Below are 17,840 nucleotides of genomic sequence, written 5' to 3' on the forward strand. Positions count from 1 at the left end.
AAATAGAAATCTCACATTCATTTATTCAGTTGAGTTTATATGTAATATTTTAATCTAACTTCTTTTTTTACTTGAGAAATATGTCCATTAAAAAAGAAATTCAAACATACAAATAAACTTAAATTTTATAAGAATTTTATAAAATGGTATTGGCCAGGCTACTGAAATAAGGTAGCAAAAATACTTGGGCTTATTTGAGTCTTTCCTCATTTCTAGAAATTTAATCTGTTCTAGTCACAGAGTGGCAATGGGAAGCTCTCAATGAAAACAATAGTGAAAGTGAAAGTTGCTCAGTCTTGTCACACTCTTTGCGACTCCATGGACTATACAGTCTATGAAATTCTCCAGGTCAGAATACTGGACTGAGTAGCCCTTCTCTTCTCCAGGAGATCTTCCAGAGATTTAACCCAGGTCTCCCACATTTCAGGCAGTTTCCTTACTATCTGAGCCACCAAAGAAGCCCAAGAATACTGGAGTGGGTAGCTCTTCCCTTCTCCAGGGTATCTTCCCAACCCAGGAATTGAAATGGGGTCTCCTGCATTGCAGGTAGATTCTTTACCAGTTGAGCCACCAGGGAAAATAATTCAACTCTGATACTGGAGAGAGATGATTGCCTTTGAACCCTGACTCCAATTAGGCCAATAACAATTCATTTCCTATTCCTTGTGCACAATTTTTTATTGAGAGGTGATACATGTTAAAATAAGGGCTGCTGCTGCTGCTGCTGCTAAGTCGCTTCAGTCGTGTCCAACTCTGTGAGACCCCATAGGCAGCAGCCCACCAGGCTCCCCTTTCCCTGGGATTCTCCAGGCAAGAACAGTGGAGTGGGTTGCCATTTCCTTCTCTCGTGCATGAAAGTGAAAAGTGAAAGTGAAGTTGCTCAGTCGCGTCCGACTCCTAGAGACCCCATGGACTGCACCCTACCAGGCTCCTCTGTCCCTGGGATTTGCCAGGCAAGAGTACTGGAGTGGGCTGTCATTGCCTTCTCCAAAGAAGGGCTAATGGAGCTTAATAAGAATATGTCCCAGAGAAATTTAGCAACAAGAAAAGACAAAGTTGGTTTTGTTTTGTTTTTCTCATCAAGGAATTAGAGAATAACAAATTATAAAAATATTAAGATAAATTAGATACACAATTAAGAAGAGAGACTAGGCCTGGTAGATGATGGCAGAGGAGTATGTGGACATGGAGTAGTATGTCTCTCTCCACGGAAATATCAGGAATACACCTTCAGACACAGAAGTGCATGCAGAACACTAGCTGAGAGCGGACAGGAGTACCTAACCAGCATAAAAGAATGCAAAGACCCATGCAAAACTGGGAGGACAAAGGGACTAGGTGAAAAAACAGAAGTGTTAGTAGGGCTGGACCTGCCCTCAGAAGATGGGGGAACTGAAGCAGGGATCTGACCCCAACATCAGGGCAATTGTCTGAGTCAGGAGAAACATTTAAGGCTGTGAGTGCAACAGCTGATCTGTGGCAGCCTAAATGGAATGAGAATCAGACAGTCCTTGCCGCAGCCATACATACCCTGGACAGGAATGTAGATCCCTTGGAAGGTGCAGCAGCTGGGAGCTGGAGTTTTGGGATTGTGGAGCAATCCCAGGGTAAGGGCTGCTGTTGACTGCAGAGAGACAGATCGAGGGGATGTGGGGAAGGAGATTGTGGTGGGAATTGCCTGTGGAGGAAAGCCAGGCAGCCATGGAAGCAAGGCCATACTTCTGAGTCACAGGTAGCGGGTGGAGCCATCACCATAGCCTTTCTCTCCCACATGCCAGCATAGGAAGCTGAACAAGAGAAAGACTGGCCCATCAAATGCCTGAGGCACTAAACTACAAAGTAGGACTCCACCCAGGGTGCTCCTTTAAGTGACTGATGCACTGATCTACAGAGTAGGACTCCAGCCAGGGGGCCTTTCTATGTGCCTAATACACAGAACAACAGAGAAGGACCCCAGGCAAGGGAGCTCTCTAAGTACCTGAACAGGTGGAGCTATGGAAAAAGACTGGCCAAAGAGGCCTTCTGATTGCCAGCTACGAAAGGCTCGAGAAAAGACTCTGATAGGGTCAGAACTCCTGCAGTGAAGACCGTCCATGTCCCTGCAAACTTGGAGCTGCCAGGATCCCTGCAAGCCAAGCAGCTGTGCCACCTTCACACTCAACTCTCACTGGGATGGTGCTGCCACAGGCAAAAACAGTCTTGCATCTATGCATGCAGGGTTGCTTCAGGCGTGTCTCTTTGCATTGTGTAGACTGTGGCCTGCCAGGCTTCTCTGTCAGGGAGTGGGGGTTCCCCAGGCAAGAACACTGGCGTGTATGGGCCAATACTGGTTGCCATACCCTTCTAGAGCACTATGTTTCCCTAGCCACCAACTCCCCTGAATACCTGGTGCTGCCAGAACCCCTGTGATCCAAGCAGCTGCACCACCTCCACACCTGGCCCTCACTGTGGAAAACCCAAGTCCTCCAGGGCAGCCGCAGGAGCAATCCCCAGTGGTCAGTCCCCATGCAGAGGTGAAAATAAAACCACAATTGAAACCCAGGGCAGTGTGACTAAGGAAGAAGGCCCCAAACCTTCCCACCACTTGTACAAGCAGCAGATTAAATCCACACAATCAATTAGGCAGACTCTGTCTATGGAATATATAAAAGGTCACTGAGAGCTCCCATGAAAGAATACGCGCTAGTTCTGATTGCTGCAGACATTGGAAGCAAGAGCACATAGGAGTAAGACCAGATAAGAATGTGAGCTGCTCCCACAATAGGTCCAGGTATCAGTACACTGTTGGAGGGCATCCTAGGGAGATGAGGTGGACTGTGATTCCCAATGAGGGAAAGGACTCTGACAGCAGTGACTCAAGGAAAACATTTATTATTCTTATGTTTTGACTCGTTCTGTAGATTTTTTTGGATTTTTTTTTTCCTTTTCTCCCCTTCTCTGTCATTGTTGTTGATTATATTGGCACTATGAAATCTAATTAATCTTTTGAGCTTTTTATTCTTTTCTTTTTTCTCAGTCACATTTTTTATTGGTGTTATAAACCTCTGCCTCTATATTGGGCTTTTGCAGTTCTGGGGAGTTTTCATTCTTTTTTTCTTTTCCCTTTTTTTAATTTTAATTTTTTAAATATATTATTATTATTTCTCAATTTATTCCTTTGTTTGCCTTTCCTACTGCACTTTTCCCCTTGCAGCTAATCTTTAACATTATAAACCTTCTTTATCTGCCTCTATTTAACTTTGCATATATATTCTTTCTTTCTTTTCTTTCTTTCCTTTCCTCTCAACATATTTGTTATTTTTATTTTCATTGCTTTTTTCCCCAGTTGGCATCTTCCTTTAGTTTTGTTTTCCAGTTTGTGTTTTAGTTACTTATGTTCTGGTAGATATTATTTTTGGTTTCCTTTGTTTGCCTGGTCAATCTATTGTATTTTTTTTTTTTTTTTTGGACTGTTCTGATTTTGCTTCTGGGTGTATATGTGTATGTGTATATTCAGTCACACTTTTTACTGTTGTTATAAACCTCTGCTTCTTCATTGGGCTTTTCCAGTTCTGTGGAGTTTTCCTTTTTTTTCCCCTTTTTTTCTTTCTTCCTTTTTTTTTTTCTTTTCTATTCTTTATAATTTTAATTCTTAATTTTTTAAAACCTATTATATTCTTTCTATATTGATTCCTTTGTTTGCCATTCCTACTGTTCTTTTCCCCTTGTAGTTAATCTTCAATGTATACAAATCTTCTTCATCTATCTATATTTAACTTTGTGTATCTATTCTTTCCTTTCCTCTCAACATATTTGGTTGTTTTTTTTTTTTTCATTTATTCCCCACTTGGCACCTTGCTTTAGTTTTGTTTTCCAGTTTGTGCTTTAGTTAGATTTTTCTTAACTAATAAATATTTTTTATTTTCTTTGTTCACTGGGTCAATCTATTGTACTTTTTTGTTGTTGTTGGATTGTTTTGAATTTGCACATGGCTGCATATGTATATGGAGAAGGCAATGGTACCCCACTCCAGTACTCTTGCCTGGAAAATCCCATGAATGGAGGAGCCTGGTGGGCTACAGTCCATGGGGTCGCTAAGAGTCGGACTCAACTGAGTGACTTCACTTTCACTTTTAAATTTATATGTGTATATTCCATTATTTTAATTATTAGTTGTCGATTTTGTAATGACTGTTTATCTGGGGTTCACCTTTCGTTTCTTGTTTTTCGATATTTGTTTTAAACTCACTTACTGCCATAACAAACCACCTGTGGAATTTTCATTCCTGACCAGCGATCAAGCCCTGAGCCTTTGGAGTGGGAGCACTGACTCCTAGACCCTAGAGTAACAGTAAACTAACCCTGAAAAGTGAAAGTGAAGTCGCTCAGGCATGTCTGACTCTTTGCGACCCCATGGACTGTAGCCACTCCTCCATCCATGGAATTTTCCAGGCAAGAGAACCGGAGTGGGTTGCCATTTCCTTCTCCATGGGATCTTCCTGACCCAAGGATCAAACCTTTGTCTCCCACATTGCAAGCAGACACTTTTATCACCTGAGCCACCAGGGACAATAAAAAAACAAAATACAAACACAATCATCAGTAGACAGGATTACCACCTCACTCATTCCTGCCCATCAGAGTAAAAACAAAACAAATAACCAAAAACAATCAGCCAAACAAAAACTCAGCACAAATTTCAACCTATAGGAAGCTTACACAAACCACTGGATCAACCTTCAGTTCAGTTCAGTCCAGTCGCTCAGTTGTGTCTGAGTCTTTGCAACCCCATGAATCACAGCACACCAGGCCTCCCTGTCCATCACCATCTCCCGGAGTTCACTCAGACTCACGTCCATTGAGTCAGTGATGCCATACAGCCATCTCATCCTCTGTCGTCCTCTTCTCTTCCTGCCCCCAATCCCTCACAGCATCAGAGTCTTTTCCAATGAGTCAACTCTTCGCAAGAGGCGGCCAAAGTACTGGAGTTTCAGCTTTAGCATCATTCCTTCCAAAGAAATCCCAGGGTTGATCTCCTTCAGAATGGACTGGTTGGATCTCCTTGCAGTCCAAGGGACTCTCAAGAGTCTTCTCCAACACCACAGTTCAAAAGAATCAATTCTTCAGCACTCAGCTTTCTTTATAATCCAACTCTCACATCCATACATGACCACAGGAAAAACCATAGCCTTGACTAGATGGACCTTAGTCGGCAAAGTAATGTCTCTGCTTTTGAATATACTATCTAGGTTGGTCATGACTTTTCTTCCAAGGAGTAAGCGTCTTTTAATTTCATGGCTGCAATCACCATTTGCAGTGATTTTGGAGCCCAAATAAATAAAGTCTGACACTGTTTCCACTGTTTCCCCATCTATTTCCCATGAAGTGATGGGATCGGGTTCCATGATCTTCATTTTCTGAATGTTGAGCTTTAAGCCAACTTTTTCACTCTCCTCTTTCACTTTCATCAAGAGGCTCCTTAGTTCCTCTTCACTTTTTGCCATAACGGTGGTGTCATCTGCAAATCTGAGGTTCTTGATATTTCTCCTGGCGATCTTGATTTCAGCTTGTTTCTTCCAGTCCAACATTTCTCATGATGTACTCTACATATAAGCTAAATAAGCAGGGTGACAATATACAGCCTTGATGTACTCCTTTTCCTATTTGGAACCAGTCTGTTGTTTCTAAGGACCAAACTTAGAAAGGCAGAAACCAGAAGGAAGAAAGAATTCAACCTTGAAGCCTTAGAAAAGGAGTCCTTAAGCACAATAAGTTAAAAAAATAATAATAATAATGAAAAGGCAGAGAAGTACTACACAAATGAAGGAACAAACTAAAAACACACAAGTCCAAATAAATGAGGAAATAGGCAAACTACCTGAGAAAGAATTTAGAATAATTTTATTAAAATGATCAAAAATCTTGGAAAAAAAAAAGGGAGAACATGTAGGAATCAATTAACAAAAATCTAGAAGAATTAAAGAATAAACATACTGAGACATACAACACAGTTACTGAAATTAAAAATACTCTAGAAGGAATCAATAGCAGAATATCTGAAGCAGAATAATGAATCCGTGAACTGGAAGACAAAATGATGGAAATAATTTCTGAAGAGCAGAATAAAGTAAAACGAGTGAAATGAACTGAGGATAGTCCCAGAGACCACTGGGACAATATAAAATTCACCAACATTCGAATTATAGGGGTCCCAGAATAAGAAGAAAGGGTATGAGAAAATTTTTGAAGAGATTATAGTTGAAAACTTCCCCAATATGTAAAAGAAAATAGTCAATCATGTCCAAGAGGCACAAAGAATCCCATAGAGGATAAACCCAAGAAGAAACATGTCAAGACACATACTAATCCAACTAACAAAGACTAAACTCAATGAAAGACTATTACAAGCAGTAAGGGAGAAACAATAAGAAGCATACACGGGAAACTCCATATTATTAACAGCTGATCTTTCAGCAGAAACTCTGCAGGCCAGAAGGGAGTAGCAGGATATATTTAAAGTACCGAAAGGGAAAAATTTACAAACAAGAGTACTATACCTGGCAAGGATCTCATTCAAAACTGATGAGAAATAAAAAGCTTTTCAGACAAGGAAAAGTTAAGAGAATTAAGTACCACAAAAGCAGCTTTACAACAAATGCTAAAGAAACATATATAATCAAGAAATACAAGAGAAGAAAAAAGATCTAAAAAATCAGTCCCAAACAATTAAGAAAATGGCAATAGGAACATATATATCAATAATTAGTATAAACATAAATAGATTAAATGCTCCAACCAAAAGATACTGACTGGCTGAATGGATACAAAAACAAGGCCCATATATATACTGTACCCATATATATATACCTATATATATACTGTACCCATATATATATATACCCATATATACAAGAAACCCACTTCAGACCTAAAGACACATATAGACTGAAAGTGAGAAGATGGAAAAATATATTCCAAGCAAATGGGAAGCAAAGGAAAGCTGGAGTAGCAATCCTCATATCCGACAAAATAGACCTTTAAATGAAGAAAATTGCAAGAAATAAGGAAGGACACTACATAATAATCAAGGGATTGATCCAAGAGGAAGACTTAATGATTGTAAATAACTATGCACCCAACATAGGAGCACTTCAATACATAAGACACACACTAACAGGCATAAAAGGAGAAATTGACAGTAACACAATAATAGTAGGAGATTTTAACAACCCACTCACACCAATGGACAGATCATCAAAACAGAAAATTAATAAGGAAAGACAAGTCTTAAATGATACTTTAGATGAGATGGATCTCATCGATATCTTCAGGACATTCCAACCAGATGCAGAAGAATACACCTTCTTCTCAAGTGCACATGGAACATTCTCCAGGATAAACCACATCTTAGATCACAAATCAAACTTCAGTAAATTTAGGAATCTTGAAGTCATATCAAGCATCTTCTCTGACCACAACTCTATGAGACTAGCTATCAATTACAAGGAAAAAAAGACTGTAAGAAACACAAACACATGGAGATTAAACAACACATTTCTAAATAACCAACAGGTTACTGAAGAAATCAAAAGGGAAATTAAAAAAAAAAAAAATTCTAGAGTCCAATGGAAACACAACAACCCAAAACCTATGGGATACAGCAAAAGCATTTCTAAGAGTTAAGTTTATAGCAATACAGTCCTACCTCAAGAAAAAAAAGAAAAACAACAAATAGACAAAAAAACTTTATAGCTAAAACAACTAGAAAAAGAAGAAGGAAAAAAAATAGTACAAGGAAAGAAATCATAAAGATCTGAGCAGAAATAAATGAAAAAGAAATTAAAGAAACAATAGTAAAGATTAATGAAAATAAAAGCTGGTTCTTTGAGAGGATAAACAAAATTGACAAACCTTTAGCCAGACCCATCAAGAATAAAAGAGAGAAGAATCACATCAACAAAATTAGAAATGAAAAAGAAGTTACAACAGACAATGCAGAAGTACAAAGGATCGTAAGAGACTATTATGAACAACTATATGGCAATAGAATGGATAACCTGGAAGAAATAGACAGATTCTTAGAAAAATTCAATCTTCTAAGACTGAATCAGGAAGAAATAGAAATTATGAACAACCCAATTACAAGCACTGAAATTGAAGCTGTGATCAAATATCTCCCCCCAAAAATAAAAGCCCAGGACCAGATGGCTTTACAGGAGATTTCTATCAAACATTAGAGACGAGCTAATGCCTATCCTTCTAAAATTCTTTCAGAAAATTACAGAGAAAGGAACACTTCCAAACTAATTCTATGAGACCACCGTCACCCAAACCAAACAAAGACAGCACAAAAAAAGAAAACTGCAGTCAATGTCACTGATGAACATAGATGCAAAATCTTCAACAAAATTTTACAAACAAAATTCAGCAACATATCAAAAAGCTCATATGCCATGATCAAGTTTGATTTATTCCAGGAATCCAAGGATTCTTCAAAATAAACATATCAAGCAATGTGATACACCATATTAACAAACTGAAAAATAAAAACCATATGATAATCACAATATATGCAGAAAAAGCCTTTGAAAAATTCAGCACATATTTATGATTAAAACTCTTCCCAAAAATGGGCATAGAAGGAATCTACCTCAACATAGTAAAGGTCATATATGATAAGCCTACAGCAAGCATTATTCTCAATAGTGAAAAACTGAAAACATTCCCCCTAAGATAAAAAACAAGACCGGGGTTTCCACTTTCACCACTATTATTCAACATAGTTCTGGAAGTCCTAGCTACTACAATCATAGAAGGAAAAGAAATAAAAGGAATCCAGATTGGAAAAAGAAGAAATAAAACTCTCACTGTTTGCAGATGACATGATACACAGAAAACCCTAAAGAGAGTATCAGAAAATTACTAAAGCTAATCAGTGAATTTAGCAAATTTTCAGGATACAAAATCAATACACAGAAATCACTTGCATTTGTATATACTATCAATGAAAAATCAGAAAGAAAAATTAAGGAATCAATCCCATTCACCATTGAAGCAAAAAGAATTAAATATCTAGGAATAAACTTATCTAAGGAGACAAAGGAACTGTACACAGAAAATTATAAGACATTGATGAAAGAAATCAAAGATGACATAAACAGATGGAGAGATATTCCATGTTCCTGGGTAGGAAGAATCAATATTGTGAAAATGACCATACTACCAAATGCAATCTGCAGATTCAATACAATCCCTATCAAATTACCAATTGCATTGTTCACAGAACTAGAGCAAAAAGTTTCACAATTCATATGGAAGCACAAAAGACCCCGAATAGCCAAAGTAGTCTTGAGAAAAACAATGGAGCTGGAGGAATCAATCTTCCTGACTTCAGATTATACAACAAAGTTACAGTCATCAAGGCAGTATGGTACTGGCAGAAAAACAGAAATATAGATCAATGAAAAAAGATAGAAAGCCCAGAAATAAACCCATGCACCTATGGGTACCTTATTTTTGACAAAGGAGGCAAGAATATACAATGGGGCAAAGACAGCCTCTTTAATAAATGGTGCTGGGAAAACTGGACAGTTACATGTAAAAGAATGAAATTAGAGCACTTCTTAACACCATACACAAAGATAAACTCAAAATGGATTAAAGACCTAAATCCAAGACCAGAATTTATAAAACTCTTAGAGGAAAACATAGGCAGAACACTCGATGACATAAATCAAAGCAAGATCCTCTATGACCCGCCTCCTAGAGTAATGGAAATAAAAACAAAAGCAAACAAGTGGGACCTGATTAAACTTAAAAGCTTTTGCACAGCAAAGGAAACTATAAGCAAAATGAAAAGACAACCCTCAGAATGGGAGAAAATAATAGCAAATGAAACAACTGACAAAGGATTAATTTCCAAGATATACAATCAGCTCATGCGACTCAATGCCAGAAAAAGAAACAACCAAATAAAAAAGTGAGGAAAAGACCTAAACAAACATTTTTCCAAAGACATACAGATGGCTAACAAATACAAGAAAAGATGCTCAACATCACTCATTATTATGAAATGCAAATCAAAACTACAATGAGATATCACCTCACACCAGTCAGAATGGACATCATCAATAAGTCTACAAACAATAAATGCTGGAGAGGGTGTGGAGAAAAGGGAACAGTCTTGCAATGTTGGTGGGAATGTAAATTGATACAGCCACTATGGAAGACGGTACGGAGTTTTCTTTAAAAACTAGGATTAAAGCCACCATATGACCCAGCAATCCCACTCCTAGGCATATTTGGTTTCCCTGAGGAAACCAAAATTGAAAAAGACACATGTATACCATTGTTCATTGTAGCACTATTTACAATAGCTAGAACACAGAAGCAACCTAGATGTTGCTCAGATATTGCTAGATCTTACTCGGCCATGAAAAGGAACACTTTTGAGTCAGTTCTGATGAGGTGGATGAACCTAGAACCTATTATACAGAGTGAAATGAGTCAGAAAAAGAAAGATAAATATAGTATTCTAAGGCACATATATGGAATATAGAAAAGTGGTACTGAAGAATTCATTTACAGTGCCGCAATGGAGAAACAGACATAGAGAATAGGCTTATGGACATGGGGAGAGGGGAGGAGAGGGTGAAATGTATGGAAAGAGTAACATGGAAACTTACATTACCATATGTAAAATAGATAGCCAATGGGAATTTGCTGTGTGGCTCAGGAAACTCAAACAGGGGCTCTGTATCAATCTAGAAGGGTGGGATGAGGAGGGAGATGGGAGGAGGTTCAAAAGGGAGGGAACATATGTTTACTTATGGCTGATTCATATTGAGGTTTGACAGAAAACAGCGAAATTCTGTAAAGCAATTATCCTTCAATAAAAAAATAAATTAAAAATTAGAGATAGTCAAGGCTATGGTTTTTCCAGTGGTCATGTATGGATGTGAGTTGGACTGTGAAGAAAGCTGAGAGCCGAAGAAGTGATGTTTTTGAACTGTGGTGTTGGAGAAGCCTCTTTAGAGTCCCTTGCACTGCAAGGAGATCCAACCAGTCCATCCTAAAGGAGAGTGGTCCTGGGTGTTCATTGGAAAGAGTGAAGTTGAAGCTGAAACTCCAATGCTTTGGCCACCTCATGCGAAGAGCTGACTCATTGGAAAAGACCCTGATACTGGGAGGGATTGAGGGCAGGAAGAGAAGGGGATGACAGAGGATGAGATGGTTGGATGGCATCATCGACTCGATGGACATGAGTTTGGGTAGACTCTGGGAGTTGGTGATGGACAGGGAGGCCTGGTGTGCTGCAGATCATGGGTCACAAAGAGTCGGACATGACTGAGCAACTGAACTGAACTGAACTGAATTAAATGTAATATGGTATATGGTATCACCATAGAACAGAAAAAAGATGTTAAGAAAATTTAGAAATACAAATAAAATATAAATGAAACTTTGTTAATAATAATAATGTATCAGTATTTTTTTCATTAGTTGTAACAAATGTTTATATCCACCCAATATAAGTTGTTAAGGATAGAAGATATTGAGTGTGGGATATATGGAAACTCTATTAGCTTTGCAATTTTGCTATAAATCTAAAAATATTATAAAATTAAAACTTTTAGACACATATAAAAGCACAAACAGAGTAAATGGAATAGTCAATGAATCAGTCAACATCCGCTTGATGGAATATTATGTAACCACTTAGCACTTTTGAAATATCTGAAATTTTTTGCAACAATTATCATGTTTTTATGTAACAGTATATAAAATATACCTAAATTATGTATCTAAATAACCAATGTATTTTATGTGTGTATATGTATGCATGTAACACAATAGCTAAAAATACATTAACTGTCAAATGTATTTGGGAAATCAGTTTTAGCTGTTGTAATACAGTGTTTTATAATTTTAGATAATTCTTTTCTAATACAATAACATTTTGATGAGAAATGAATGCAAATTTTCATCTTAGCAAACACAATATCACTTATTTTTGGAAGTAACCTATTATTTATAAATAATGAAGAATTGATTTGCTTCAGATTCTCTTTGGCAAAGGCATTCAGCACACATGATTGTCAATTCGGCTATCTAGCCAGTCAAATTGGGGAAACAGTCCTTCTAGGTCACTGCAGTTGCTTCCCTCATCTTTGGCAGCTTATCATTAACTACTATTAATATGATTAATATGTCTTTTAGCATAGTACAGAACTCAATAGTAATGGTGTCTGATTACAGTCCTACAAGGAATGCTTACTGATTTCTGAATACCTATACGTTTTGTGAGGTTTCAGTGAGTAAATACTACTTTTCTCTTCTTTTTCTCACTTCCTCTTCCACCTTGAAATATATTCTGGCTTTGCAACAATTATCCTTCACCAGAGGCAGGTCTAAAACATTACCCAACCCCAGAGTTTTCCAAATCGAATATGCGAATGACCAGAGTCCAGAGGTTGGTAGGATGAATTATTTTCCTCCTTCTGTAGTCCCACTAATTTACATTTCTTGGTGAATTACTGTCTCTCTTTCTATTCTATCTGCATTGGGAACATAAAACTCTATGAACATTTATTCTAAAAAGGAAAACCAATAAGGCTATGGCTATTTCGTTTGTTTGTTTGTTTGTTTGTTTTTTGCATTACATTTACAGCTTTTTTAATGGAGCTTTTATTTCAAAGTGTATAACAGGACAAATAAGTGTGAATGGATTGGGCCACATCTTGGTTACATACTGCTCTTGAAATCCAACACATTGTTCCAGGGATTATTGCAACATTAAAATTGAGATAGAAGAGTAATGAAAAAGATGCGTTAGACGTGCACAAGAAATTATTGTTATTAATTTTTAAGTTTTCTTTTTTTCATAGCGAGAGGATTCATCTATAATGCTCTTGAATGTGCATGAAAAAGGATGAGCAAAAGGTATTGAGTGATACTGCTGCCAAGATAAAAATGGTGCCTTGTATATATATTTCATTACATAGCTACATTTTCAAAAGTATTTTCTACATAAAATCTCATTGACTTCAATTAGAATTTGCAATCTAAGTACGCCATATGGCTTTGCTTAAAAGCAATGAGACTATTAAATTTAATTACTTTTATATGCCTCTCGCATGGTAAAGGTGCTTGTTAAAGGAGCAGCAGTATATGAGAATTATTTCTAGTAAAAATTGAAAACTAAGAAGTTGGCTACCGTCTGGTGGTTACTAATTGGCAGTCTATGATGCAAGAAAAGTAATTTTCAGTAATACTAAAAAATAGCAGGCAGAAAACAATGTAACTTTGCTAATTTTATTGCTGGTGTATCTAGCAATGTTCGAATGTAATGTAAATTAACACTAATGCTTGAAAACAAAGTACAGGTTTCCCCCACTATCAGAAAGTAGAGCCTTCCTATGCAACCTTTCATAAGATAAAACTGGCCAAAAGTGAAGAAGCAACTACTTTAAGACACATGTTGCTAAAGAACACAAGCGCTAAGTTAAGAAAGCAGGATGCTCACAGACAGTTCAAAGCTATGACCTCTGGATGCTGAGATGATGAGTGTGGTTCAGGGGAAGGAGCTTGTAGGATCTATTGTCACTGCTCAGGGTGCATGCTACCTCTATAATCTCTTTCTTCAAAGCAAACATTGATTTCAACGTCTGCTTTTTTGACTTTTTTCATGTAAATTAAAGTCATCGTCAGATTTTTTTTTTTTTTTTTTTTTCCCATTAGGGAAAACAGGTACTAATGCAAGTCTCTTCAAAAGCAAAATGGCACTGGGTATTCCCTGGCAGCCCAATGGTTAGGACTTGGTGCTTGCACTGCAGGGAACGTGGGTTCCAGCCCTTGTCTGTGAGCTGAGATACTGTTTGACGTGTGGCATGGCCAAAAAAAAAAAAGCAATATAACCAGAACTTTTTGAAAAGCAGGGAATATTTGTACCTCCTCTACTTATAGGTCTTGTTCTCTTTTCTCTCTTTCCCATAACAAAAAAAGGCATATATATATATGCATGTGTGTGTGTGTGTGTGTTAAGTAGCTTCTGCTGCTGCTAAGTCACTTCAGTTGTGTGTGATTCTGTGCGACCCCATAGACGGCCTCCTACCAGGCTCCCCCGTCCCTGAGATTCTCCAGGCAAGAACACTGGAGTGGGTTGACATTTCCTTCTCCAATGCATGAAAGTGAAAAGTGAAAGTGAAGTTGCTCAGTCGTGTCCGACTCCTAGTCACACCATGGACTGCAGCCTACCAGGCTCCTCCATCCATGGGATTTTCCAGGCAAGCGTACTGGAGTGGGGTGCCATTGCCTTCTCCGTAAGTAGCTTCAGTTGTGTCCAACTCTTTGTGACCTCATGGACTGTAGCCTCCCACGCTCTTCTGTCCATGGGATTCTCTGGGCAAGAATGCTAGATTTGGGAATATTAGATTTTCTTGCTTTCTTCCAGGGGTTCTTCCCAGTCCCTGGACTGAACCCAAGTCTCTTAACGTCTGGCGCCACCTGGAAAACCCATAAATATTGATGGTAATGCAGTTACTTCCTTCATCTTGTTCCATTATAGAAAGTGTTACAAAGCAAATCCCTAATAAAATCACATATGCAATGTAAAGAATAGAAATGATTGCTGTATAAATACATATTGTTGGACCTTCAACAGGCACTACAAAAGTCTGTGGCAAATTGGAAAGCAGACACCATTTAGAAGTATATTTGTTATCTCCAGCTAATTTTTCCATATGGTAATTGAACTTCACCCACAGCTGCCAGATCTGTTGAGTTTATTTCTTTTAAAAAGTTGGAAAATTAGAAAGAAAATAAAATCTTCAAATTTTAAAATACAGAAATAAACATTTTTATGAGCAAAATAAGCATATCTGTAAGCTAACTATGCCTCATGGGCTGTTTTGTTTGTTTGTTTTTGCTTTCTTTTTTAGTATTCAGAGTACATTATCAAGCAAATTCCTAAGAAATTAAACTAAAACCCATTATTTCCCTACTTGTTCATGCAAGCAATAAAATCAGAAATCCTAAGCAGTGAAAAGTAGCCATTTTTCCTTTAAACAAAATAAAACATAAGTCATTGAGAAAACACTATATTCAGATAATTTCTAAAAAACAATATATAGTAATTTCCTTTATGTTCATGGAAAACTTTTTTTTTTTCTTTTTTCTTCTGATTCTAATTTCCTTTAAAATTCAGTGGTCATTCTTAGTTCAAAAACAATTAAATAAACATGGATGGTTATCACACCTCCTGCCAGAATCTAATGAAATCATGTAAATATTTTAAAAAATCAGCACAGGGATTTCCTTGGTGGTACAGTGGTTGAGAGTCTGCCTTCTGATACAGAGGACACAGCTTCCATCCCAGGTAGGGGAACTAGGATGCTACATGCTGAGGGGGAACTAAGCCTATGAGGCAACCATCAAGCCCTTGCACTATGGATCCCGGGTGCCACAAAGAGGATCTTGCATGCTGCTGCTAAGACCCAATGCAACCAAATAAGTACATATTTTTTTTTTTAATTCAGCACAAAGTCCAGTTTTGAAAAATCATTAAGCATGCATTCTAAGTACACGAACAGGTATTTCTTGAAATATAACGCATATGATGATTACAGAAATAGCTAAATTCAATAAAAACAGAATACTGCTATACTGAACAAGCAAAAACAAACAAACAAACAAAAAACAGTTTCTCTTTCCCCTCCCCACTCACTGCCCAACCTCAAAAAAACAAAAAGAAAAAGAATGAGTCTTTCCATCTTAAGTGAAGTGAAGTCGCTCAGTCGTGTCCGACTCTTTGAGACCCCATGGACTGTAGCCTACAAGGCTCCTCCATGCGTGGGATTTTCCAGGCAAGAGTACTGGAGACCTAGCAAAAAACCTGGATACCGTGCCCATAGGAAATGGCTTTTTCTGCATTCTCTTAAAAGCAGCCTATGATGTACACCACCAACACACTATTATCAGAGCTCCTTTAATTATTGCCAGAGGAGCAAAAAGTATTACTTATCCTGAAGAAATAAATGTAAGCAAAGCATATGTCTCAGAAGAAACCCATATTTGTAAATATTAGCAAACAATTATAGATAAAATTGAAGTTTCCCAGGTGGCACTAGTAGTAAAGAACCCACCTGCCAATGCAGGAGACATAAGAGACCTAAGTTCAATCCCTGGGTAAGGAGGATCCCCTGGAGGAGGGAACAGCAACCTACTCCAGTGTTCTTGCCTGGAGAAGCCCATGGCCAGAGGATCCTGGTGGGCTACAGTCCTAGGGTAGCAAAGAGTCAGACAAGACTGAAGTAACTTAGCACACATGCAGGCATAGATAAAATTGCTTGATATTTGGGGGAAGTCAATAGTATGAAAGGGAAAAAAAAAAAAAAACTTTCAAGGAAAGAACAAAGAATGCTGGGAAAATAGCAGAATTTTATGTGAATAAAATTAATACCCTCAAAGTAACTTAAATAACATCTCATGCAAAACCAAAATTAAGCTGTTATCAATAAGATTGGCCAGATTTTTTTTTAAAAAAAACTAAAGAATACAACTTTCTGAAGCAAAAAATCCTGAGTGGCAATTAAGCTACCAGGGAAGCCCCAAAATTTATTACAGAAAGTCAAATAGATTTTAAAATGTGAAAAAGTAATGCACAGGGATAATTGATTCAATCCAATAGAAGTTACAGAGAGAGAGAAAGGAGATAAATAGGACAGGGGGAAAAAAAATCCCTGTGCTAATGAATTTCATAAATCTTCAATACAGAAGACTTACATATTCTGTCATAGGAAGAGGAAAAACAGAAAGCAAAAAGTCATGTGTTTACATACATCTTGGTGTGCTTACTAAATGCAGAGATCATAGAAACATTGTTCATAGGAATATTTGGGGAAGGAACTAATTCCAGTCCAGGAGACTAAAAGATGAGTCTGAAGAATTCTATGGGAGCAGAAATAAAGGAAGCATTCATAACAAAACAAGATATGTCATAAGTGCAAAAGAATAAACTTAGAGTCCCCAGTGGTCAGATAATTTGAACAGCAAATTAAGTAGCAGCAACACTAATTATAACCCATCAGATAAATATATATATATAATTATACTGCTATTAATACATGAATAAATAGATAGAGGAGAAGGGACAACTCTCTCTTATTGAAGAATCCCATCCATTTATTTTGAAAGAAATGAGGAAAAATAGAACACCATCATTAGAACACCGCTGTTGTAATTGTTGCAAGACAAGAACTTGAAGGGACAAAATCACTGCAACATCTCAACCTGTCTCTTTCAAAATGCCTATTAATTGCAAAGGGAAAAGTAGTCATTTTGCAGTGGAAGAAGCCAGAAAATACTATGATGGAAGTGACTTAAAGGGCACTAGTGGCATGTAAATAAAATCTGGTAGGAAAAGTAGCTTACATTATTATTGTAAGATACATAAAATTTAAGTTGGAAGAGAGTCTGAGATTTAGGCCAAAGATGTGTGAGTTACAAAAGGAGTAAATTTATCTTTAAATGTTGATTCCCTTAGACTTATAGCAAACCTTACCCCCAAAATCACTGAATTAATTAAAAGAATCTTCAGGCAGATAGAGAAAACATTAAATTTTCAGTAGTCAATAATCCTGCTCTCTGTCATTCTCCTTAAATTTATGAAGAATAATTCTTTGTTAGTAAAATGAGTTGAAGTAACTCAAATAAAAGATCAAGTATATCTTTTTGGTTTATAGAAACATAATCATTAAATAGCTGTGCAATTTTTCTGTTTTAAAATTTGAGGGGACTTTTTTTTTCTCCTTTTGTATATTACACATACAAACTCCAGTAAACAGACTCCAACCTGCTGGAAA

The sequence above is a fragment of the Budorcas taxicolor genome, chromosome 20 (assembly GCF_023091745.1).
Source record: "Budorcas taxicolor isolate Tak-1 chromosome 20, Takin1.1, whole genome shotgun sequence".
Taxonomy (NCBI): domain Eukaryota; kingdom Metazoa; phylum Chordata; class Mammalia; order Artiodactyla; family Bovidae; genus Budorcas; species Budorcas taxicolor.